This window comes from Antechinus flavipes, chromosome 1 (assembly GCF_016432865.1).
Source record: "Antechinus flavipes isolate AdamAnt ecotype Samford, QLD, Australia chromosome 1, AdamAnt_v2, whole genome shotgun sequence".
Taxonomy (NCBI): domain Eukaryota; kingdom Metazoa; phylum Chordata; class Mammalia; order Dasyuromorphia; family Dasyuridae; genus Antechinus; species Antechinus flavipes.
This window is the reverse complement of record NC_067398.1, coordinates 50395499-50422087: the sequence shown is the minus strand read 5'-3', so window position 1 is coordinate 50422087 and position 26589 is coordinate 50395499. Positions and strand designations below refer to the sequence as shown.

At 37.7% G+C, this 26589-nt stretch overlaps 1 long non-coding RNA gene across 1 annotated transcript; it reads right to left on the bottom strand.

The window, feature by feature from the left end:
- Positions 1-225: 225 nt before the first annotated feature.
- Positions 226-26325, bottom strand: LOC127552013 (uncharacterized). The gene is made up of 3 exons (XR_007951222.1): positions 26172-26325; positions 25039-25148; positions 226-516 (listed from the first exon to the last, which is right to left on the bottom strand). It is a non-coding gene; the product is annotated as an uncharacterized LOC127552013 (long non-coding RNA).
- Positions 26326-26589: the final 264 nt, after the last annotated feature.

Sequence of the window (26589 nt, the reverse complement as noted above, 5' to 3'; positions counted from 1 at the left end):
ACTGGGAACCATGGGAAGGAGGGGAGAAGCAGACTAAAATGTTAGGCTGAGGATCAGTGTGCGATGAAGGATGAATCCCATTGTTTATTTTCTTAGCTCAAGTTAGGTTTTAGGAAGTAGATCAGCGACCAAACAGCTTTGGGATATAGCTTTTAGCTCTAGCTATGTCTTAGGTAACTATTCAGTCTTCATGGCAACAGATGAAATGAGAGACTACTAGCTGTCTCCAATAAACACGTTCATTCATTTTAATATTGATTGAACACCTGCTATGTAAAAAGCCCTGTGGAGGAGCTGAGGGGGGTGGCAGATATATTTCCACTCAGCAGTGATGGTGCCAGTGCAGCAAAAACAGGCAGGTGGGACCGGAACAGGGCAACATGACCTCATCAAGGCAAAATTTGCTTGGCAGACTTCTGAATGAAGCATTCATAACTATGTACCGACGCTGCGTTACTACTAACCGCTGGAGGCTTTGTGGAAACACAGGGATTCGAGCAGTTACAAAATGAGTGTCTGCAAGATAAGAACAGTGGACGAACAAAATTTAAAAGCCTGTATTTACAAAGTCATTCCTTAGGGAGCCTCATGGTATCAATTAATCAAGCATTTATTAAATGCCTACTAAGTGCCAGGCAGGGTTTTTAGGAACAGAGACAAAGCCTTGCACTCATTAAATCTAGCCACTGGGTTTATCGAATAATATACAAACTAACATGACAAACTCGAGCATGTAAGGAGAGAAGAAGACATCCTGGTCTGTCTCACTGCTTCCTGCTGGGTCTTGGTCTTTGTCTACTCATGAAATTGCTCCCAGGAAGTCAGCTCGACACAGACGAGCCCAATTGCTGGACAATCTGCAGAGGTTTGGGACTGTGAAATGTGATATTGAGATGGATAAAGAGAGATGGATGTTCCAGTCTAAAGAAATCAAATCCCAAGTCCCCTTCTGTGAGGAAACCCGTTCAGGCTTTGTTAGAATTTCTTTGAAGAAAGAGATGGCACTTCCACATTTTTGTCAATCACTCTGGCTCTCTCCACCTGCATTTTCCCCTCCCTTTCCCCATCCATTTCTCCCTAAATGCATCGGTCTGAGTTCTCAAACTCAAACTCCAAACCAAACTGAGCTTTTAAAGCTCTGAAACCTGAGGGGACACGGCTCTGTCCAAGATTTTTGTACAATGTGGGCTTGAGAACACTGTGGTCACTACAGTGAGAAGAGGGAGATTATTATCATATTTTAACCTCACCAAAATGCTGAGGCAGATATTTACAGGTGATACAGCCCCCATTTTAAAGATGAAGAAACTGAGGTTCTTATAGCCTGACTTAATTAGATAATAATCAGCCTTATTCTGAATAACACTTGATGTGGCTATTGAATTTGCCTATTTCAGTCCAATACCACCTAAACAAAAATTTTATGTATATAGATGAAAGCAGATGAATTGTATAATAGGACTTTGTCAAGCCTCTCTTGGGTATATACCATTTCTTCTCTTTGGTTCTCAAAATCAATATTGAATTACAAGAAAGAAAAAAGATGAGAAGTCACTGCATGTAGTGACTATCATGATCTCTCTAACCAAGCCTGAGAAATGGACAAAAATGGAAAATAGCATTTCTTTCCATCATCATTACTTAGAACTCAAACCAAAATAAAAGTTAGCACAATGAGAAAGCCAAAAGATCCCACATCAAATAGAAAATACTTGAAGCTGGCCAATCAAATCAATGATTTGGTCTAAACCTGTGCTAGGCTCTGATAAGAGAAAGACAAAAATTAAGCTATCCGTTCCCTCAAGGAACTTATACTCTAACCAAGCAGAGAAACACAGAGACCAAAGGTGCCAAAGGTTTGGAGATTATGGGCAAAAATTACAGGGCATCATTTTGTTTTGTTTATGTGCTGATCTTTTTTTAATTAAAGCTTTTTATTTTCAAAATATATGCATGGGTAATTTTTCAACATGGACTCTTGTAAAACCTTGTGTTCCAAATTTTCCCTTCCTTCTCCCCATTCCCTCCCCTAGTTGTCAAGTGATTCAATATATATTAAACACATTAAAATATATGTTAAATCCAATATATATATAAAATATTTGTATAATTATCTTTCTGTACAAGAAAAATCAGATCAAAAAGGAAAAAATGAGAAAGAAAATAAAACGCGAGCAAACAACAAAAAGAGGGAAAATAATACGTTGTGGTCCACACTCAGTTCCCACAGCCCTCTCTCTGGGTGTATGGAGATGGCTCTCACCACCATCATCACCATGGTCTTTTCTTTAAAAGCATCTGAGTTGGTCAAAAAAGCATAATCTTAAAGACTGCCTTTCTAACAAGGTGTCTCCCATGCTTCTATTAAAATCATTCAGGATTCCATCATAGACAGAACTGCATTGATAGCTTTTCATTGTCATTCAAATATCTTCTGAGCACAAACAGCAAGTGAAGCATGAACCAGGGAGACAGATACTTACTAGTCTGCTGTCAGAGTATGTCCTGTGCAGAATCCAAATGGAAAGATTCACCACTAAATTTCTAATGTATTAATTATAGTGAGCCATCTCATTCAATATTTTAAAAAAAGCCTCCTCAATAAAATCCATATTCACTGAAAGAATTTTGGCCTATCCATCTACAATGGGAGCAGCTAGATGGTACGGTGAGTACAGCATTTGACTTGGGATCAGTCAGTCATCCTCCTGAGTTAAAATCTGGCCTCAGGCACTTCCTAGCTGTGTGTGGTCCTGGACCAGTCACTTAACTCTCAATTTCCTCATCTTTTAGATGAGCTGGAGAAAGAAATGGCAAAACACTCCAGTATCTCTCCCAAGAAAACTGCAAATGGGTGACATGGAGAATTGAACATGACTGAAAAGACATAACAATAATCCATAAAGGAAAAAAAACCAGTAGATTTTTTTAAAAATCCACACATACTATGCAGATTACAACACACTATTAAGGAGACATTTTATTGACTTATCCTATCAGAATGAACATTTTAGGTAGTTGTGGCCAATGAGAGGAGATAAAAATTAAAAAGGAGGAGCAGTTTAGAATTGTTCAGTGGTCCCCAATGTTTTTGTTCCATGAACTCCTTTTAACAACAGCAACAAGAAATGTGTTATGAAATCCCAGGGTAATTTAATATACTACTCTGAGATGTATTTATTAAATGCTTATAATTATAATAAGAGGCTTGGTTCCCAAAAGATCACAATTGAAATTTCTATTATATAATTATAAAATTTATTCTACTCCTAATTATGATAGCTGTAAATAGTTGTTTTTTTCAGTTGTGTCTGATTCTTTGTGACCCCATTTGGGTCTTTGGCAAAGGTACTAGAATGGTTCACCATTTCCTTCTCCAATTCATTTTACATAAGAGGAGACTGAAGCAAACAGGGTTAAATGACTAGGCAAGAGTCATATAGGTAGTAAGTATCTGAGGCTGGACTTGAATTCAAGAAGATGAGTCTTCCTGACTCCAGTTCCCCCACACTATCCACCCCATCACCTAGCTGCCCAAGCTCTAAACACAAAATTATAAATATCCAGTTGTAAAATAATTATGAAAATTTTATGTGGGACATCCTTTGTGACCTCAAAAAAGTAATTCAGCAAGATCTCACATGCTTACTATTATCTGCAAGACTTCATTTTAAATTCTTCATTTTATATGTTTTGTTGAATGTAAATGCATTTATAATAAAATAAGTTATAGCTTGGAAGATACTTAATATAATAATCATATATAAACTTAATTTCAATACTGACTTTTTTATTTGAAAAAAGTTTACAATATTTTGCTCAATATTAGACAGTTTTAAATCGAGGTTCTGTTTTTACTTAATTTCTGTATTTTGATTTCAAACAAGAATAAAGTGAACATGTATGCTCACAAATATTTGGGTAGAAAACGGTGAGAGAATTTTACAAGCTATTTTGCTGAAATATGAAAATTTATTTAAAAATTTTTAGCCATCTAACTGATGAAAATGAATAGGTAGCTATGATAGAAAATTTTAACTTTTCTATTGGTTAATGACAAATATGTGTCTGAAAATAATAACTTTTCTATTGGCTAAAATAATAACTTTTCAATAGAAAAGTTAATATTTATATTAGCTTAAGACAAATACATGTCTTTAGCCAATAGAAAAGTTAATATTTAATTAGTCAATTTTCCATTTAACCAATAAAAATGTTGACATTAAATGATAAATGGACTTCAAATTCAATTGTGTATATTGATTCATTTTCAACAAAGATTATATGTGAACTAACCCTTGGGAGGAAAGAATCTCTTTAGATGTAATTTTCTTCTCTTCTCCCAATAGTATACTAGTTATACTCTACAGAGAAACTGCCCAGTTCTGGAACCAATTCATTTGAAAATTCATGTGATACAGAAGCTTAGTAACATGAGCAGAAGTTAAATTTAAATTGGAAAACAGCTTTAATATTACTACAATTTAAAATTACTACAATAAAGTTTGTTTCTGTAGGATGTCTGTGATGATCTGTCGTGATTTCAAAATGACTTGTAATGCAAAAACCTGGTGATCATGATTTTCAATAGCCTGATGTTTGTGTTACAAGAACACAAATGTTCATAATACCTTGATCGTGAGATTAAATAGCTTATGAGGAGACATTACTGAGTTACAGAGGGAAATGAAAGAGCTTCTCTGGTGCAATATGGAAATGGAAATAAGAGTGTGTGCATGCATCTGACCTTTGTGATGGTTTGTAAACAATTTGATTAAGAAATTGCAAGAACACATTTCATCTAGTCAGAAGTGGTCAGAGATTGATGTAATTGCTGCAAGAACACCAAAATTATTGTGTCCGTGATAATAACTAATTTGAATTACTACAGAAACAAATCTATAATACTTCAAACATGCACATCATTGTTGCCACAGAGGAAAAATATATTTGTAACATAATTGGGCAATTATTTATTGCTAAAGGGGCCATTTAAGAATTTTTAGCACAAATGCCTTGGACCATTGTCTCAAACCATCAAGGGGTTTATAAACTACTAAATAGGAGTCACTGGAATAGATCAAAGGCAGCCTTTCTTGGTCCCACCAAATGCTAGTGCCTTTCTTTCTTATAATTACCTTGTAGTAATTCTGTTTATGCTTATTTTGCATCTTTTTGTATATGTACAAATTGTTTCTCCCAATGAATTTAGGGATTCATTCATTCCTCCATCACCTAGCACAGAGCCTGGCACACAGTACGTCCCCAATAAGTACTGATTAATTGATTTGAGAAATGGTGCAATATTTTAGAATGTTTACTGCCTGCCTTTTTTATACTAGAAGCCTACTATATTGCTGAAAAATCACAGAACAGCATGATCCTTTAAAATAAACAAAGTTGAAAATAGTCCAAATGATAATGGGAGGATGCATGGGGGTTTGTTAGTAGAGTGTAGTGTAGCATTAATAATGATGTATAGAAGACATGGAAGAAAAACTGAGAGTCATGAATTGAGAGTGAAAAATAATCAATGTGCAGATGAGCATCCCATAACTATTAAAATAATCAGATGAAGTCTTTTGATGCTTTGGGTTTATCTTCTATGGAGGCTTATTGAAAAAAAAGAAAACCAAAACCAAAAACAATGCCAAAAAAACCCCCAAAAGTCATACCATAAGGAGAGTCATGGAGAAGTTCAGATCAGTAGTGGTAGAGGGAGTGTTCCCACAAAATAGATCTCTTTTGAAATAATATGTGCATAACACTGGGCTAGGAACAGAAAATAGCAGTTCCTACCCTCAAGGGGTTTAAAATTTTATACTGAAACATGTGTACAGAGATAAATATGATTTCAAGGTAGAATGTGATTGGGGAAAATGAGAGATTAAAATAATCTAAGAAAAATTTGTAAAGTTCCTACGAGTAACAAAATACTTACAGAGATGATTTTGCAGAAGCAATGAATATACCAAAACAGATATTTGGCAAGCGAGTAATGGTTTAACATATTATAGACTTATGAATGTGATGGAACATTACTGGGCTGTGATAGATAATGATTATGAAAATTCCAGAGACAAATAGGAAGATACAAGGCAAAGTAAGCAATACCATAAGGACAATATATAATAATACAAAAGAGGAAAGGAAAACAGTACTGAAAAGCTTCAGAATGAAGATTGATGTAGTGATCAATTTTTGCTCAAAAGATTGATGTCCAAACACAGCTTTTTTTTTTTCAAAAGGAGGTGTAGATTACAGGTGCAAAATGAAGCATCCACATCCAGATAGGGTTAGAATGTTGGTGTATTTAAGTTAATGTTATTACAAGGGAGCATTCTATATTGGAGATGGCTTGAGAAGTGATAATGATGTAAACAGAAAGTTATCAGGAAAACATTTTAAATAAAAGAGAAAATCTGTAGAGGGAGAGATCAGCCAAAATTTAAAAATGTCAGAGTGATGATGAATGCCAGTAAACCTTATGTTATAAATCCAAGAGCCAAATCTGTACCATTGGACTACAATTATGATGCACTGAATTTTCTGTGGTTTGGGAAACCGCCAAGCTTTGCCTTCCAAGCCTTATAAAAGAAACCAGGTTCCTGTGACTCACTCTGGTTTGAGCTTCAGACAGGACTACTAACCAGAATAACAGAATATTAAAAGTTTATAGGATCATAGATTTAGAATTAGAAGGAATCTTAGGGTCATTCAGTCCCAAACCTTTATTTTGCTGATAAGAAAATGGGAGATTTTAAGATTTGCCCAAAGTCATACAGGTAACTGGCAGAGGCAGGATTTTCTCTTAGATCTTTGGATTCCAAATCTACTCTTCTTCCTATTGTACCGTTCTTCTTAACAATCTGGAAGAGTTCTAGATATCAAACAAGATCTTGTCTCGCTCTTATCCAAAGCATTTATTCCTTCAAAATAGTCTTGTGTGTTGATCATTCAATTACCAGTTGAATACCTCCAATGATGAGGAGTTTACAACTTTTCAAGGAAGCCCATTTTGTTTTTGGAATACTTTTGTAAGAAAGTTTTTCCAAATAGTGACCTGAAATAGGTTTTTATGTAACTTCAAGCTCATCTTACAATTCTGTTCTCTAGGACAACACAACTCTTTCTCCCTGTCTAATGTTTCTCATCTTCTCTACTGAAAAAGAGTTTTCTGGATGTCATTGAGTACTGAGCTCTTGCTGGAAAGGAACCCAAGCACAAAGAATCATTCAGTTAATTCATTTCCAGGAAGCTGAGCCAGAACTTCAGATAGAAGGGAGGACCATGTGCCAGTGGAACCATCAGGGTGATTATTTTGAATTGGATCGAGTTCTGGTAGCTCCCAGAATAATGATGGCACTGGTCCCATCTTCTCAACATTTGTGCTGCTATCACTAGCAAGGTCACTTATTCCTAGTTGAGTTTGGTTGGCAGGATTTCATGCCCCTCCCTCCAAATCCCCAACAATCTCTGAATTGGAAGCTTTTTCCCCACCACGGAATAATTGTAAATGCCAGATTTTCTTCTCATTCTGGAGAAATTCTTCCCTCCATCATTGTTTCCTCATTTCTAATCCAACCCAAGGACTCAATAGATGAACTATGGTCAAACTAGTAGGTGCGCACAATAATAGATAACATTTATGTAGCTAACGTCCTGCCTCACTTTCTTTGCTTAAACTGTACACACACTTGAGGCAAACAAACTAACAAACTGAATTTCCATTGTGACTGAAGTAATCTTCTCAAAGCACAGTTCTACTCATATCACTCCCTTGTTCAAAATTTTATATGATCATAGATTTAGAGCTTGAAGCGGTCTTGGGGTCCATTTGGTCCTCGAAGTGAGTGGAGAAGACCAATGTGAAGGTAGATTCTGTCTTGGAATCTCTCATGCCATTCTATTTGGGTTTTTCCTATGTACCTGAAGTATCATAGTTTAACTTGTGTCATAGTTATCTATGCACAAGTCATCTTCCCTAAGGGACTGTAGGATTCTTGGGAAATGGGGACAGGAATTGTGTCATGTTTCACTTATATCTCCCTAATGTCTTTTTATAAAGTTAACTCTTAATAAGGAGTGCTTGTTCAGTTCAGTTCAGTTTGGAAATCTGAGACAGAAATGGCAAATACCAAAGCTTCCCCTAAGAGCAAGAAGGCTTCTTTTTAACTTCCCACATTATGAGATACTCAGTTATTTCTTTGGAGGAAGAAACTGTCTCTTTGTATATATCCAACATGTGTTTTTATGTATGCGAGGGGAGGGCAGTTGGCTAGGGACCATAAACATTTTATTTCTATGAAACACTGTTCTGTTAAAATTGTCTTTTAAAAAGTTGTTTTTTCCATCACTTTTATTTCTGAATATAATCCTTTCCCACCCAGAGAGCCATCCCTTGTGATAAAGAATGAAAAAGAGAGAGAACATCTGGTTTGGCAAAAAAAAAAAAACCCAACACATCAACTAAATCTAACAGAATACATAATATTCCACACCCAAAGTCCCCCACTTCTGCAAAGAAAGAAGTGGGATATATACTTTCATCTCTTCTTCAGGGCCAGTATTGGTTGCTATGGTTACAGTGTCAGATTTCTTTTTCATTTACATCATTGAAATCACTGCATATATTGTTTTCCAAATTCTGATCATTTTACTTTGCATTAATATTAAGATATCTTATGTTTCTCTGTATAGTTCTATTGTGATGCCTGTTTATGGTGTGTATTGATGCTAACCCAGAGAAATGAAGCTTTATTAAGTCCAACTAAGTGGGAAAATTTCCATGTATTAGGACTGGAATCTAGCAATGTTCAGAAAGGCTCCTCATTGAATCAACTGATGAGCATTTTAAAAATACCTACATATGTCAAGCACTGTGCTAGATGGGAATAGAAGTACAAAGAATAAAACTAGGTTGAAGCCAAATTGTAAAGGGTTTTAAAAATTGAAAGGATCATATTTTATCCTGGGGCCATAAGGAGCCACTGGAGTTGATTGTGTAAGAGAGTAACATGGTCACATCTATGATGAAAAAAGTTTACATTAGCATTGGTGGATAGGATGGACTGGATCAGCGGGAGACCAAGAGAGGCTATTGTAATACTTTAGATAAGAGATGATGAGGGTCTAGACTAAGGCCTTAAGACTAAATTGTATGAGTGAAGAGAAGGGGTTTGATGCAAAAGATAGAAATAGACAGAGTTGACAAATGGTTGGAAAAATGGGTTAAGAATGAAGACAAAAGGAAAACGTCGATACTAAGAACTGGAGGGTCTAAAAGGATGGTAATGTCTTCAACAGAAACAGGGAAGTTTGTAAGAGGGAAGATTGGGGATAGTGTTGGGTCAATTCTGTTTCAGATATATTATATATGAGATTTATGCAGAATATCCAGTTGGAAATGCCCAAGAGACATTTGGTAACATGGATCTGATGTTCAGGAGAGAGACTGAAATTGGACATAGAAATCTGAAAGTCACTGGTATAGAAATGATGATTAAATCCAAGGAAACTGATGAGGTCACCAAGAAAATGAAAAGAGAATTGAAGAAAATTCAAAACAAAGCTCCAGGGGATACTCAAAGTGGTTTTTTTGGACATTCTTTCTTGATTCTTGTCTACCAATCCAACCACTCTGTAATCTGTCTGTCTGTCTGTCTCTCTCTGTCTCTGTCTCTGTCTCTCTCTCTCTTGCTAGTTTATTATCCTTATTATGTTCTATAAGTAAAAAAGTAAGTAAAAAAGAAGAAGATCGTATCAACCGTATCAAATGCAGCAGAGAGGTCAAGATGAAAACCGAGATCTGGCAACGAAGAGATCCTGTGTAACTTTGGAGAGAACAATTCTAGTCCACAGTCAGATTGCAAAGATCTAAAAGGAGTGAGTGAGAGAAGAGAAAATGGAGGCAAAAGCTGAGAAATGGAGGAGGGAGATAGATGATAGCTGGAGTGGATGGAAGCAGGTCTAGGGAGGTTTTTTAAGTATGGCAGAGACTTGATAGGTTTAAAGGCAAAAAGGAACAAAGAAATTGAAAACTCAAGGGAGAATGGGAATGACTGAGAATGCAATCGACTGAAGATGATCAAGGATACATTTAAGGGGACTGTTGGCAAGAAGGGCTGTTTTTTGATAATCTAGTGTTTATGTAATTCATGTTATCTAACTTCAATTAAGTGCTCACTACAGCAAGGGGCTCCTTTTATCTCTTCCTATTTGATTCTAAATTTTTACTTCCCTCAAATCATTCACATCCTATCTCCCTTTTCCCTCTTGCTTTACTGAGAAAATTAGGACTATTTGCTTGCTCTTCTCATAATCACTAGAGAATTGACCATAAAGAAATGAGTTTTTTTTAAAGTTGAATCACTTCATAAAAAACATCTTCTAAGTGTGGAGAGAGCCACATTTTGTGTTTGTACATGGAAGACCCAATCCAGTGATGCCATGGATCCTTGAAATATTGAGGTGAGCTTTACAAATGGATTGCCTATGATATAGTCTGGAGTCTAGTGGCTAAAAAATAGTCATTGAATCTTGCAATAAGGTCAACAACTCTTCTGATCCTAGAATCCTGTGAAAGTTAGAACAGATTGTTCCCCATCCTGCCTCCTCTATTGGTATTTTAGAAAAGAAATCCTTCCTTTAGAACTTTAGAGTAGTTTGGTCACATAATTTTGTTTTTACAGATTCTAGATATAGTGCCCAACTTCCCAAAGTTTCTTTGGGGTTCTGCTTTTAAGGCTAAATGAAGGACTGTTACCTTTTATTATTCTAGACTTAGAAAATTATTCTAGACTTAGTCTAAATTGTTTAAATATAATTTTGGCTTATTAAAATATAAGGATCAAGGAAGTAAGAGGCCAACAGCCAATGAAAAAATAATGGTAATCATCTATGTGAAACTGCACAAATCAGGATCAATGTGATTGTACTATTTGCATCAGGCAGGGGGGCCTGCTGCCCAGTGTCGACATTAAAGAATGGACCTGGGTATGCAGCCATTCAACAGAGGAAGTAAACGGGATCCAGTTCCAGTCAGTTCATAAAATCACAGTACTTGAGAGTTGAAGGGGACATACTAAGCCATCTAATTCAATCCTCATTGGAAATATAACTATTCTTTAACAAGCTTTGACAAACTTTTCTTGAATATGTCCAGTGAAAGAGAACTCACTGTCTATTAGAGTGGCCAAGTTAATTGCTGGAGTTATTTAATAGGAAACTGAGTCAAAATTTCCTTCCTGTAGGAACTCAATGATGTAGTTGGTTATATTAAAAATCAAGTAAAGGTTATCTTTCCTGAAATATAGTAGGATAGGAAGTCTAGACCACAGGAAGCTAGAGTCAGAGAAGCTGACCTTTCTTGAAAAAATCAACGAATACAACTAATACACGATAACATTGTTATTACTAATAAGAATAATAGCTTATGTTACTTTATTAGGCTCTTTCACATAGCCTTATTTATTCCTTACAAGAAAACTGGGAATTACAATCTTATGTCTGAAGATCTGCAAGAGACTATGGGAGGAGTAGCTAGATGGTTTAGTGACTAGAGCACTGGCCTTGAAATCAGGGGGACCTGAGTTCAAATTCAGCTTCAGATACTTAACATTTCCTATCTCTGTGATCTTGAACAAGTCACTTAATCCCAAATGCTTTGCAAAACAACAACAAAAAACCAAAAAAGAGACTCTGGAGTGGTTTGATCTATTATCTTGCCATTTCATAGATAGGAAACCAGAGGGGCCCCAAAATAGCAACTCCCATTTCATCATACTTTAAAGTGAGAAATCTGCAAAATAGTACAAGCATTATTATGCCCATTTTATAGGTAAGAAAGTAGAATCTCTAAGGATGCAAATGAATTTTTTGTGATCAGAAAGTTAGTACTTGAGTGTCTGATGTCATGTTTGAACACAGGACCCTGAATTAAGTTCACTCCTCTATTTACTGATTTGGAACATTTTTTTTTTCTATGAGGTTATTGATCATTTCATCTTCTGGAAACTCTTTGCTCATATCCTTTGACTATTTACTTAAAGGGAAATAGTCCTTAGTCTTATATATTCATATCAGTGTCCAATATATATTATCAGACTTTTAGCTGAAATATATGATGGGAAAGACTCCCTATCCCCCAATCAATAGTTTCTCTTCTTATTCTGCTTGAGTGGGTTTTGTTCATATCATCAGAATTGTTTATTTTGCATCTGTGGTTTCTTCTATTCTTTGTTTACTTACATATCTTCCACCACATCAGAGATAATAAAAGCACCTCCTTTCATTCTTTACCGGTTTTTGTGACACAGCCTCTATTCAACATACCACATTGCCTTCCCAGAAATGATTGGCCTTAACTCACACAGCAAATCAGAGACAAAACCAGGCCTAGGATCTGATTTTCTGCATTCCCAGTACCATCTGATTCACAATTAGCCCCATGCAAAGACAAGGAAGGAGAAATGGAATAGTTTTAAAAAGCTTGTTCAATGTTATTTAATAAGTGACAGAAGTAAAATCTCCATCTACTGGCTCTTCAGCCAGTGTCCTGTTGGAAACTGGATTTATCTGAATTAAGACAGAGACTAGGGCTGTGACTAAGAAGAATGGGTAGAGAGAATAGAAAGCTAAATGGAAGAATGCCTCTGATGCAGTAAGGAACCTTGATGTGTCTTAAGTAGAAAGTAATCAATAAAATCCAAAAAGAAAAGAAAATATACAACTGGATTCTGGGGTAGATGGTAACTGATGACAGAGATCAGTGGGAAAAGAAACCAGATTAAACAGTTTAAGGAAGGGAAAATTACACCACCTGGCACATAGTAGGTCCTTAATCTATGTTTGTTGGCTTGATTTGTGTAGGATAGAAAAATAGAGAAAGTATGCATAGAATTCACAAAGTTCGGATATAGAAGGCATGAAATAGTGAGATAAGGTCAAGGAAAAGTTTTCTCTCAACCTAAATTAGGGGGGCTTGATTATATTTAAAACTAGGGGTCATCTAGTTCAACCCTGTCATTTTGCAGAGAAGGAAGCTGAGGACTAGATAGATAAGGTGATATGACCAAGCAAATTTGTGTTAAAGTAAGAAACTAAATCTAATTGACTCATAAATGACTCAGTAATATGAAGAAGTAAATGTACCTTCTGGAGATTGAATGTCTTGAACATAAATTTATTTTTATTATTATTCAGCTATATGTAGTGATCAGATTGGTAGGTATATATAGTAGCTAGAGCATTGAGCCTGGAATCAGGAAGATTCATTTTCATAAGTTCAAAATCAGCTTCAGAGATGCATTACTTATGTTACCCTGGACAAGTCATTTTATCCTGTTTGCCTCAGTTTCCTTATTTTTAAAATGAGCTGGAGAAGGAAATGGGGAATTACTCCAGGATCATTGCCAAGAAAACCCTAAATGAAGACACAAAGAATCAGACATGACTGGAAACAACTGAAAAACAGGTAGCTACTGCTGGGATTAGTAAGACAAAGTCATTTAATGTGTATTGCATTCTTAGATTTTGGTCATCATGTATTTCTCCAGTGAATGGATATAAACAGATTATCATGTAGGCAGTTCACAAAACTGTTTGCATTTAAAAGATGATCTCATCATGTTATTGGATCTGGCCAACATAAAAATGGGTTTGGCATGTGAATGTGCCTATTTCTTACAAGGATTCTTTTTTCTTTTAAAGTGGATATGGGTGGGATAGAGAAAAAAGAAATGCTTTTTAATTTATAAAAATTATTATAAAAAACTGTCTTCATATTGGAAAAATTGGAAAGCAGAAGGCAAGCTTGAGGAACCATGGTAAATAGGCAGAGAGGGTTTACACTCTAGATAAGATTATATGTTGGATCAAAGTCACACAATTCAAGAGACATCTCATTGAGGTAGCACAGTTTGCTGGCTGGCTTTAGAGTCTGAGGAGCTGGATTCTACTTCCACATATGCCATATACTACCTGCAGCGGGGCAAGCCACATAATCATGATGGGCCATTGTTTTCTCCTCAGTAAAGTGAGTAGATCAGATGTACTAGGAACTTTATTCTCATCGCATCAGAAAGTCTACCTTAAGGTGGCAATGACTGAGAGATGACATTGGGGAGAAGATCTCTGATCAGAAGTCACTGCTAACCATCTTGTCTTATGGGATGAAGGACCAGGTGAAAAAGAACACAAGGTCAATAATGTTACAGTATGTATTCAGTGTTTAATAATGTTTTGGAAATCAAAGAGAGCAAGAGATCTCTGTTACTCTGGGATAGTAGAGTGCATTCCCCACCCGCCCTTAGGCTTCTCAGAATATTTAAGGGGTGTTAATGGGGAATCAATTAACATTACTGGTGTCTTTGGGATGATATGAGAGAGAGAGACAGAGAGAAAGAGAAAAACAGAAAGATGGATAGACACACATCACACACACACAGAGAAACACAGAGAGAGACAAAGACACACACACACACACACACACAGAGAGACAAAGATAGAGAGACAGACAGAGACAGAGGGAGGAGGTGGTACAGAGTCCCAATGACAATTTCCTTTGAGGGTATGTTCTTCAGCTCTGATCAGAATCATTAGGGAGTATCCTATATAAATTCCCTTCTTTTTTTGGAGATTAAACCCCTAAATTTGCAAAACTTTCTTGAGGTCTGATAATAGCTCAATTAAGAGTGCCCATAAAGAAGAAAAAGCAAAATAGAGAAGAAAGAGAGGAAAGAAAAAAAGAAAGGGAGAAGAAAAAAGGAAAAGGTCGGGGAAGGGAAAGTTAGGGAAGGAAAGGGAAGAGAAGAAAAGGGAAAAGAAGGGAAAAGAAAGGAAGGGAAAGAAAGGTCTGCGTACCAAGGAGAGGTATAGCAATGGAATTAGAGGCAAGGAAGTACCTGCATCATATCCTGATTCTGACATTTACTAGCTGTGGGAACCAAATAAGTCACTTCTCTGAATTTTAGTTTACTTATCTGTAAAATCTCGTACCTACTTCTTAGGGTTAACCCCACGCCCATCTTTAAAACTGGTTGTGATTTTATTAACCTGGTGAACTTTTGGCAAGGAAGCTCTCCCTATCTGGCAGATTGGTTCTTGTTCAGCCAGCAACTCATGTTTTGGAGAACTACCTAGAGGCACTGAAAAGTTTGTGTCTTGCTCAATCAACCAGTCAATCAATGAGCATTTATTAAGTGCCTGCTATGTGTCAGACACTGTGCTAAGAGCTAGGAATACAAATAAAAAGCAAAAACATCCTCTGTCCTCCAAGAGCTCAAATTCTAATGGAGGACACATATGTATAAAGTACACTATATATGCCCCCCCCATATATTTGAAAGATACATACAGAAAAGGTGGAAGATACTTAGAAGAGAAAGCATTAGCAGCTAGGGGCATTGAAAAGCCTCCAGTAGAAGGTACCATTTAAGATGGGACCTGAAGGAAGTTAGGGAAGTTTCCATGAATTAGAAGTAAAGAGAGAGAATATTTCAGGCAGAGGATGCTAATGTAGAGGGATAGAGATGGGATATGGAGTACAACATGTGAACAATAGCAAATAAACCAGGATGGCTGCTTCAAACAATGGATGGAAGTGCAGTAGTATTTAAGAATATTGCAAAGATAGGAAGGAGCAAGTCATGAAGGTCTTTCAGTGGCAACCAAAGGAGTTTATATTTGTTCCTAGAAATAATGGAGAGCCACTGAAGTTTGTGGAGTGGTAGTGGTGATGGCAGTGACATAGTCAATGTTTTTTGGGAAAATAAGAATTAAATGAAGGATGACTCATAATGGGGAGAAACTTGGGGCAGAGAGAACAATTGGGAACTCATTACTATAAATTAGGCGAGAGGTGATGAGGGGCTAAGAGAGGGGTTGCATGAGTTGAGGAAAAAGGCATAAGTAAGGAATATCATTGAGATAGAATTGACAAATGTTGGCAAATGACTGGATGTGGATGTTGGGTATGTAGAATGGATGAGCAGTCAAGGATGACATAGAAATCACACAACCAATACTTGTCTAGCTTCTCAAGTCTCTCTGTCCATGCTTTATTTATGCCTTGCTTATGAAGAACCAAATAAATATGAACTATGATTATCATCATCATCATCTTTAGGAGGTTCAGTGGAAAGTGAGTACTTGAACAGTATCTTCTTGAAAAAGGGGGAGAGAAAAGAAAAGAGATGAGCATTCGTGAGGGTCAAGCACTGTACTAAGCACTTTACAAATATTTAATTCAATTCTCAATTCCGGGACATGGATACTATTATTATCCCCAGTTTATAGTGAAGGAAACTAGGGCAGATGGAGGTTAAATAACTTACCCAGAATCATAAAAGCTAATAGTGAGAGGCCAGATTAGGTCTTCCTGAGGATTCTCCTAGTCTTGAAAGGGTCCCAGTAATGGTGGTTCTGTCATTTTGGTAATCTATAAATCACTCCCATACTATATCTTCTGTCTGCGTAACCTACTCCCATGCATCTTTAAGCCCATTTTTAGTCCAAGTCTGAAACAAATCCAGATTCAGGGAAGTAAAAAAAAATTAAATAGAGTTTGAAAATACACCATTCCCATTCTAAACCATGTTCTTCAGACTCAGTTGCTTAATGCCTGGGAACGATGATAAAAATAATACCAAACCACATTTACATAACTCTTTAAAGTCTGCAAAGTGCTTTACATATATTATCACCAACTGATGGATTCTCTAAATCTACCTGAAAGGCAACTTTAAATTGTCTTTTTTTTAAAAAGGGGGACTTGCAGGGGGAAAATCTGTGTCCTGGACTACAATGAGCCAGACATCTATCTCCCCTAGACTTCTCCAACTTCAGCCTGATACCAAATGCATTTAGCTTTCATTCTCCTTTGATGAAATGGTTTCTAACAAATTCTGTCAGGAGCACTTTTAAAGTCATTCAAGCTACAGGTACAAATTGGGTGCTGTCAGCCTCAATCTGAGTCTGCCCCACTGTGACCTTCCTGCATTAAATACAGAGAATTACATCTCAGGAGATGAATGGATAAAGAGGCAAGGTGTCCTGGCTTTCTAGACCATCAGCTTTATTGTTCCTAATGAGTGTGAGTTAGAATTCTCCATCACCATTAACGGTCTCTGGCAGAAGTGAGTCACTTATAAATAAAGAGGAAGAGCTTTGTTATAATTAGGGATGGAGATTCGGCATTGTGCAGTGATTTGATGAGAAGGGAAAATTTCAGGTGACTGGAGCCTTAGATGACACTCAGCTTAATGTGTTTCAGAGATAAAGCTTCTTGGGGGAAATAACACAAAAGCCACAATTCACCTCGACATAGAATTTTAATATTTGAAAAAAATTTCTTTACATGCTTTGTCACACCTGGACTTCATCACAGTCACAGGAGGCAGATGAATCAGATATCATTCTTTGCATTTTCTAGATGAGGAGAGAGCCTCAGAGATCTACGCTCACATGGCTAATCAGCGGGAGAGCACAGCCAAGATTTGAATGTGGATTTGGGAATTCCAATTCCAGCACTCCTTTTGTAGGATACTTACTTTGGAGTGATTAATTATATATGCCTCATTATTATAGTACTGCATTAGGAGATGGGGCCAACCCTTGGTATGTGATTTTTGGAGATATTGATTAGATAGGTAACTTCTCAGGTACTTCATGGAGTATTTTGTCCAACCCTTTCATTTTCCAGAGGAAGAAACTGAGTCACAGTGAGGGATTATATGAAAATGATGATAATATTAACAACAAAAACAAAAACTAATTAACAACATTATAATACATATTTATATAGCTCATATCTATATTTATATTTTTATACAGCATAGATAACATTTATATATTTATATAGCACATTACATATATTTACATTTGTTTCTAAATTTATATAGCAAAATCTATTTGAATATTATTCTTATAATATAATTTTCAATTTGAATAGATATATTCTATATAAACATTAATATATATTATTCTGTCCAAAGGCTTTAAGGTTAACAAATATATTATATATATTATTTTTAAAGGAACTAAACCAGATTTTGAATCCAAGGTGTTTTATTATACATTCAATCTCTTTGTTTCCCTTTCTCCATAACCCACTCCCTGTAATGTATATATAGAAACACTTAGGTGGCAGTGTGGATAGAATGTTGGACTGGGAAGATGTCAAGAAGATCTGAGTTTGAATATAACCTCAGATACTTATTAGTTGTGTGATCCTGGGCAAGACACTTAATTCTCTAAGACTCAATTTTCTCATCTGTAAATTGATAGTATCCTTATTTTTAAGGATACTAAAAAAAAACCCAAACCTTCACAGGGTGTTAGATAAACGAGATAACAATATAGAAAGTGCTTTGCAAATTGCATATAATTGCTAGCTGTTATTATTATTATTAATTATTGTCAATTATCTAAGTGAAATCAGTTAAATTGATATCAAGGGCAGCTTTGAAGGAAAAAAGACATTGTAGTTGGGCAGGTAACAGTGTATCTGTATGTATGTGTAAATGAACACGAACACTCTCTTTTGTCAGGTTTGGGCAGGGGAAGAGTTTGGGAGAGGGGATGAGCATTTATTAAGCACCTACTATGTGCCAGGCACTGTGCTAAGTATTTTATAGATATTATTTTATTTGATCTTCACAACAACTCTGGAAGGTAGACCCATTTTATATCTGAGGAAACTGAGGTTGAAAGAGGATATTGTCAATTAAAAATGTCAGCATGACTATCTTTGGGTATATACATATATATTTTATATATTATATTATGTACATACATATAATATATAAATAAATGTAGATATAATAAATATAAAATATATATACTACAAATGTGTGTGTGTGTGTGTGTGTGTGTGTGTGTGTATGTGTGTGTGTTAGCTGGTAAGTCTATTTTCTCCCCCAGGTCTTTGTTGACTTCTTCCCTAAGTCAGTGAAAGGCAATGAGGGCAGCAGACAAAGTGGTGGCTCTAGGGGCTCTTCTAGTGGTTAGTTCAGCCCCTTCAATCTCTCTTTGAGTCTAGGGTCTATGCCCACAAGATCACAGGTTTGGAGCTAGAAGTTCAAGTTCAGTCAATTAATCCCCTCATTTTAGAGATGCGGAAAGAGAAGCACAGAGAGGGAGAATGTCTTGTTTCAGAGTTGGGATCTGAAACCAGACTGTTTATGTGAAGATCCATTTCTCTTTCCATCATACCAAGCCAATTCACAGGATTCACAGATTTGGAAGAAGAATTTGGAGATTTCTTCTATTCCAGATTCTCCCTAGTAGTAGATTCCATTAACTAGCTTGTCCAGAGGAATGGTAAATGTTTAACATTTGGCTCTCCAAGAAATGAAATGAGAAAGCATTTTTAAGCTTAATCTGAATGATTAAAATCTAGTGCCATGCTTTAAGTTTAGACAATCAACAGACCAATAAATCAAGCCCTGGTTTGGAGTATTTGCCAATTTCTGAGCTACAGACACATTGAAAATTTAACAATAGGCTCTCAGGAATCTTATGGCACTGGTTCCATCCTGCCTCTGATTCTTGCAGCAACCTAACCCTTTTCCTAGGCCAAATTCCTGCCTGGAAACAATGCATATCAACCACTACTCTGTTTGATGGAGCCCAACTGGGCTCTCTTTTTTACTGATGCAAAATAAAAGTATATTGAAGTTCCATCCTGAAGGGATTAGGTTAGATATACTTTCTCAACAGTGGAGCTATGGACAAGAAGAGAAAACAGGGGTTATCTTTCAGTAATAAGAAATTGTTCCTTCCTCAGGCCCTGAGGAAAGGGAAGGGAAAGAGTTAGAGAAATTCCTAATCTTCTCTTCAGAATGCCAGTCTCTGCCGGGGGATCACTTAGCATGCAGTTCTCACCACCTCAGGTTCTGAATCAAGATAATTGACAGTTCCCCCAGATACCTTCTGGACTCTGAGGAGGAATTGTGAAATCTATTAACATTTCTACTGACTCACCAACTGATCCCCAGGTCCCTCAACCTTTTTTATTCCTTTGTAATTAGTAAAAGCATTCAGAATAATCAGGGTCCTCTGTTTGAATCCATTTTAGGGTGTTTCTGTCCTTTGTTTATGTAGGATTGCTGGGGATTTTCCTGTGTTTCATAAGTCTTCCACGCCATGTAGGAGACGAGCACCATGGTGCAAAGCCTTCGTGGAAGAGCCCAGGGATCATGTTCTTTCTCAGCACAATCAGCGAGAGTCCAATGATCCACTGACTGACTCCAACTGAGTGAATGACAGGGGCCAGCCATCTGCCACTGAATGCATGCCAGCTTCTCGGCAAGGAACCAGTATGGGAAGGGTGGAAGCTATTTTGGTATGAAGCTCTGTCATTTACATAGAACAAGATGCCAGAGGTCAATGCCCAGTAGCAGGTATAAAAACTCCCCCACTTCCTCTCCTTAGCCCCAAGGGAATTAGCCTTCAACAGACAATGACTGACAAACTGTGCTTCCTATTCTTGAGTGAAAGGAAGAAAAAATAACCTGGAAACTACATGGGAAATTAAGAATGAGACAGAAGCAGTGGTGCCTTGGGGAGGAGGAAGTGGAGGAGTCCCCATTGCTATGGCCACTCAGAGCACCTATGCTGGAGAACAAATACCCCCTGAGAAAGAAATAGGGGAGAGCATGCCAGGTTATATATGAGGTGGGAACTGTAGGATCAAGCTGTGTGCCAGATCTGGTGTAGGTTCTAAGTTTGCTGGGTTTGTTTATATTTCTAAATTCAAAAGTGGAGATTTCTCACACTCATCTTTCTATTCTTTCCTTTTCCTTCTTCAGAAAAGTGTACCTATCCCCAAAGCTCCATTTTAAAAAAAGTTTGCTTGCTTTGTTTCCTTAAAAAAATTCATTTTCTAAGATACATATGGCTGACAATTGCATTTTTATATATACCTGAGCAAATGAAAATGAGAAAAACAATGGGGGAAAGGAGAAAACAGAAAAAGAGAAAGAGAGGGGGGAGAGAGAGGGGAGGGAGAGGAGAGAAAGTGGGAGAGAGAAAAGAGAGAAAGAAAGAGAGAGAGAGGAACATAGTAAAGAGGGATGGAGAGGGAGGAATGAATAGGTAAGGAAGGAGGTACAAAGAGAACTGGAAGGAAAGATACAGGAAAAGGAGGGAGAGAGAAAAGGGAGAGGGAAAAAACTTAAAAAAAACTTTTCCCTCTACATTTCCCATGTATCATTTGCTTAGAGTATTGTTTGATTGTATCATATTTATATACTGCTGCATTTGGTTTTGTCAAATACTCATCAATCTATTGATCACTTGGTATATAAGTTGCTTGAAAAGTTTAGTGACTTTTTTAAACTTAGAGTCCTCATAAGGAAATACAAGCTTTTGATTTTAGAAATGAACAAAGAATAAAAATAAAGACATTATAGGATGTTGCAAAGAAATGTTGAAGAATTGGAGAATTCTAAGGTAATTTAAAACAAGACGGGGAGAATGATCAGTCAATACGCTGGAAATTACCTGATCTACTGAATCATTCAAAAATTAAAAAAAAAAAGAGAATATCTATCTTTGTTATACACCTATATCTATATACATATCTACCTACCTACCTATCTATCTACTTACTGAAGAGGAGTAGATGCTCAAGAGAATAGAGTCCTTAATGAGACCATCTTGTAATGTATATACTTGGGCATACCCAGTTAGGAACCAGAAAACTTACATGGTTGTTGCCATGATCTAGTCAGTCTGTCAGTTAAGTATTTATTAATCACTGATCATGCTCTAAGCTCTGTGCTAAGAGCTGGAGATACACAGAAAGGCAAAAGATAGATGTACATAGGATAGAAGGGAGATAATCAACAGAGGACTAACTCAGAGACTTTGAAAGCACACTACTTAAGGCAATATTAACTTTGCTGGCATTGAGTAATATAGAATTATACCTTGTCATCCTTAATGGTTAAGCAGTTCAAATGCACAATCTTGAATATTTTCAGGACCAAGAGACCAAACCAAAAATCTCAGCGGAATCAACATACATCATTTTTAATACTCCTACTACTCCATTCCACTATGCCATACTTTTAGATCCCTACTTACTTATTTCTGCTTTGGAGTTGCTGAGAATGGAAGGACTGTAGAAAAATAAAATGAAATGATCCCTTAAGTGAACTATAACTTTAACCCAGAAGAGCTCTGATAGAAATAAACATGGATATGATGCCTGAATTTATTGTCAAGATGTTTAAGGAGAGTTTTATTGAGAGGTCTTGACTTTCATGGGATACACAAGTTAACCAATCAGTGGATAGTCATGGAAAGACTGGGCAATTTTCCATTTACAGAATAGTCCCACAGACTATCAAGGACCCCGTAAAGACAATTTATGACAACAATTTACTGCTTATAGGAGACCTAGTTGGATATCTTGATGAGCAGATAAAGATTGTTGAGCATTTAATTTAGTAGACTTATTAAAAGAAATTGCCAACCAATTGTGTGAAAATTGTCGGAACTAAACTATAGCTTAGAAACAGATATTTCAAGTGAGCACCCAATTCTGATAGAAGGAAGGATTGAATCCAAAGGCAACAACTTTCTTGGCTAGAATTTCAGCTACTGAGATTCCTCACATACAGATATATCCACAGAACATAGTAACACTGTCAACCTGGCCCTTCCTTTTTCCCTCTGCCTCAAGTTCACATTAAAAATTCAGACTTGAGGACTATAGTAAGCCCAGGTCCTTAAACAATTTGGCTATAGGAACAGGCTAGCCAGCAGGTCACAGTTAAGATAGGTCTATCTGATCACTGACCAGACTAACTTATGGTATTACAGGGGAAACTGTAGAAGTAATTACAATGTAACCAGATGATAGTAATAATATTTATCCTTGTTAATATGTGTCTTGTATGTAATTACATATTATTGATGAACAAACCAATTAGAACTTATTTTGAATATTTTTTTGTTTCTTTTTTATTTGCTTCTGTAGTTCTGCCATTGATATAATTAAATTTCAGCTATGTAAAGTTTTTTTTTTTTGCTTATATATTTCTGATTATGGACATTTTGTTGTTCTATAGTCCTATTGATGTGGTATCTTTCCTTGGCTGTTGTCCATATTTCTTGTGTTCTCCAGCTATGCAGATACTACTATGATATGTAGCTACAATATTTCTTGTATTTGATCTGTAGTCACAGAAGCAGCCTGTCAGTGCGATATGTCTATTCATATTCTATATGTCTATGTGATATGTCTATAGATGATATGTATTTGTTGAGAAGATAATTATATGAAATGCTGGGTTAATCATCCTTGTTCTATTAAGTGGTGATAGACATGTTGATGGCATGATATAGAATTAGAGATCTCAAGTATAATTTCGCTGATTTTGCAAGAGGCTAAAAATTTATGACTCTGGGGAGAAATGTCAAAGGATTTTATAGGCCAATGCTTATTGGTTTGTTCCCCTTCTTGATTGTTAGGAAGTTAGCCTTGACCTATACTGACAAGGCTAGACTATGATTAACAACTTATTCCTCCTATCTCAAAGAAAAGTCAGAAGCCATAAACGGTGTATATACAGGGCCTGGGCAAGTTTCACTGGAGACTGAGAATGAAATTGGCTATGGCTTGGATGTCAGAGGAGCCATGAACATTGGTGGGCAATACAGTGAGGAAAATGGGATAGAGAAAAGACAGGAAAAAAGAGGGGAGGGGAGAGCAAAGAGAGAGTGAGAGTGAAAGAGAGAGACAGAGACAGAGACAGAGAGAGAGAGGGAGAGAGAGGGAGAGAGAGAGAGAGAGAGAGAGAGAGAGAGAGAGAGAGAGAGAGAGAGAGAGGTACTATGACTGAGCCATGTGCTAATACCAAGCTAGGTGATTTAATTCATTCCCCTCACTTTTCTCTCTGCTTCATCCTTTCCCAGGAAGTGTGATTATCAACTCAAATGGGTTTCTTAAACATTTGTTTGTTTTCTGTTTTCCTTTTGCCTTAAAACCAGTTTTCAAAGACAAATGTGATTTTACAGATCTATGTTTCTTTGTATAAACTTAGCTGAGAAAGACAATATATATGTGTGATAAAAAAATCTTTTAAAAAACTACTACTACTACTACTACTACTACTACTACTACTACAACACACACACACACACACACACATATACCGAAGAGATTGTTCTTTAGTTGAGGAGAGTTAGTTAAACAAAAGAGAACTATTAATTCATTTTTATGACTTCCCAGGGTGTTGGGAGGATAAAATATGGAGCAGGATCTTCTTAGATAATAAATCAGCAGTCTAGATGAAGAGAGAAGGAGAAGCTATTCTCCATTTCTAGAATGCTCTGCCCCCTTATATCCTCCTTAGTTTCTCTGTTTCTCTTCAAGCCTCAGCTCAATTACTACCTTAAGGAATCCTTTTCTGTACTGTGCTCTTCCCCTTACTCCTTTCCTCCCCAGATGATGTTTTCTCCTTTCCAATTATCTTCATATACTCTGTATTTATCTTGTATATCCCTAGTTATTTAAAATCATCTCTCTTATTAGAATATATTCTCCTTGAAATAAGGCACTGGTGTTTTCTTTTTATCTACTTTGTTTTTGTTTGCTTTTGTCTTTCTTTATATTATTAGAGCTGGGCACAGTGCCTGACATAGAAGCAAGCCTTTAAATGCCTTTGATTAACTGATAATTTGAGAGTAGTATGATAGGTATTTTCTTGATAATTTCCCTCCTTTCCATTGTCTTCCTTGACTCATTTGAATAGAAAACCATTTCTACAGAAGGCCAGAGTGGGAGGAGGATCTGGGAAGGTAAAGTAGGAGGTGGGAGAGGATGGAAGGGAAAGGAATAGATAACCCTTCTCAATAACACAACAACACAGTACCACCATTCTGCTGCTACATTCGTATACCATTGTACTCTTTAAAGTGCTTTCATAGTCACTTTCAAATTACATTCAACAGGTGGATGGGCCAGTTATTAAAATTCATCCCATTTACAGATATGTTTGAAGGTGCAGGGCTTTTGAAGAGACTTACCAGAATTCCAAAGGCAATCCAAAGCAGATATTCTCACAGTTCTCTCTCCTCTAGATAACAGTTTCTCCCCCTAGACTTCAGCCCCTTCTCAGGCTTCGGATTCTCAGATCCTGCCACAAAAGAGATCAGAATCAAACTCCTCTGTATTTATTTTACAAACATGCATTGAGCAGTCACAGTATAAAATAACCCATACTCCAAGGGATCATAGATAGTCTTCCTTCCCTTTTTATCAGAAGATCTCAATATTCTCCTTACTATTCCATCTGCCTCCCCAGTCTTTGACACATCTTTGTCCTGTTACCTTAAAACCGTATGTGTGTATATATATATATATATATATAAAGCACCTCAAGTGCTATGATAGTTATTATTATTATCATTTCTACTTGTGCCCCTGTTAACAAATCACACACCTCCTACCCCTCCTACCCACCACCACCCTCCCCCGGCTGCTCACTGAGCCGAAGGCTCAGAAATTCAGGACCGTGGAGGTCCACGAAGGACTATCTATTCCACCCTTTATAAGGATCCCAAAGAGGCAGGTAGGATCTTTGAGATTCCTCACTCGGAGGGATTACTGCAGCTTTCGAGGCTGTCTGGTATTCTCCCATAGATCCTGGGTGAATCCACAGGTGCCCCGGGAACTGGATGCGGAGGCCCCCTGCTCCGGCAGCGCGTCCCGAGCTATGACTGGGGCAGGATATCGCCGCGTCTCCCCGGATCTTGCTCTGCAGACAGGTACCCCAGTCTCTTATTGGTGCCGCTTCCCTCCTCCCACGGTCCAGATCTCCAGGACCCTGAAATGCAGCTGCGGCTCACTAGCATCCTCCCTGTGCTCTCCTCACCCGCAACCAGTGGAGTTCTTCTCCATTCCCCATGGACTCCCCCAGTTTCTGGGCTCTGTCCACCCCGTGCGAGCCTGGAGACCCTCCGGGACCGGGTCTATAAGTACATGCAAACCCGAGATGGAGTGTGTGTGTGTGTGTGTGTGTGTGTGTGTGTGTGTAAGGAAGGTGTGCAATGGGTGCGTTCATAATCCCACCCCAAGATGCCCCAGTGCCCGAAGCCAGTCTCCTTCCCTCCCCAAATGCCTTCGCAAGTGCCTGGGCGGCGGGACAGAACCGACTCACCCGAGCGGCCCCGGGCCGGATAGGGTTCCGGGAAAAGTTTCCCGGCTCGGCCGAGTCTCCTTGGGCCGTTTGCTCTGTCTGTGCAACGGCCGAGAGCGGAGCGGGATTACAGCCCGAGCTAACGCCAGCGCGGCGAGCCCGAGCCAGAGCTGGGCACCGGATCAGGCTGGGTGCGCAGGAAAAGCGCGGGGGAGGGACAGGGACCCGGGGGGAGAGGAGGGGCCCCGGGCAGAGAGGGGCGGGGGCCTAGGCGGAGAGGGGCGGGGCCCTAGGTAGAGAGGAGCGGGGCCCCGATGCCAGCAGCGGCCACTCGGATCTCCTTGGAACAGGGGGCAGGAGATGAGAGGATTTCTTCTCTACGTCTCGCCGGGCGTTGCTGGAAGTGTGGGAGGGAGAGTGAGGAGGAGGAGGACAATGG